Source organism: Notolepis coatsorum (genome assembly GCF_963971535.1).
Source record: "Notolepis coatsorum genome assembly, chromosome: 4".
NCBI classification, from domain to species: domain Eukaryota; kingdom Metazoa; phylum Chordata; class Actinopteri; order Aulopiformes; family Paralepididae; genus Notolepis; species Notolepis coatsorum.
Genome location: NC_140168.1, coordinates 4,068,188 through 4,068,843, shown reverse-complemented (window position 1 = coordinate 4,068,843; position 656 = coordinate 4,068,188).

Below are 656 nucleotides of genomic sequence, written 5' to 3'. Positions count from 1 at the left end.
AAGCAATAATAACTTATAATTGTTTTTCATAATTTGAAAGGCACAGCAAGAGGTTTGCCCACAGGACAGTGAATACTACGACCACAACACCAGAGGGAGCTCCACAAATCATGTTAAACCCAGATTCGGCTCAAACAAGGGACTAAACGAGTTTCGCAATTATGCCACATCAATGTGGAACGCCCTACCCAAAGCTGTAAAGGAATGTGAATCACTACCCACTTTCAAAACCTCTCAAAGAACACCTACGGGAGACTGCAATTCGAAACTGGCCCCTGTAAATGTCCTAACCCAACCCCCTCCAATACAATAATACACGAGACCCTCTTCTTGGGACCAAGTAAGGTTTCGTCGATAATCCAATGTACAGTTACCCCCACCCCGCCTACCCTAACCCCCCACCCCACCCACCCGACCACCTACAATGTGTCCCTTAACAATTGTGTGTATTGAGCCGTACTTTATTGTACCCATTCTGCAATCTGGTAATAAAGTTTTCAATCAATCAATCAATCAATCAATGTCCCCATGGGCCGGACACGTCTTCTTTAAACAAGTCAAGAAGAAACATCACGATAAATCAAGAACACAAAAACACCATAAAGTCCAAACAATTTATAATAAATGCAGAGGTAGTATGAGAGATACTTCAGCAG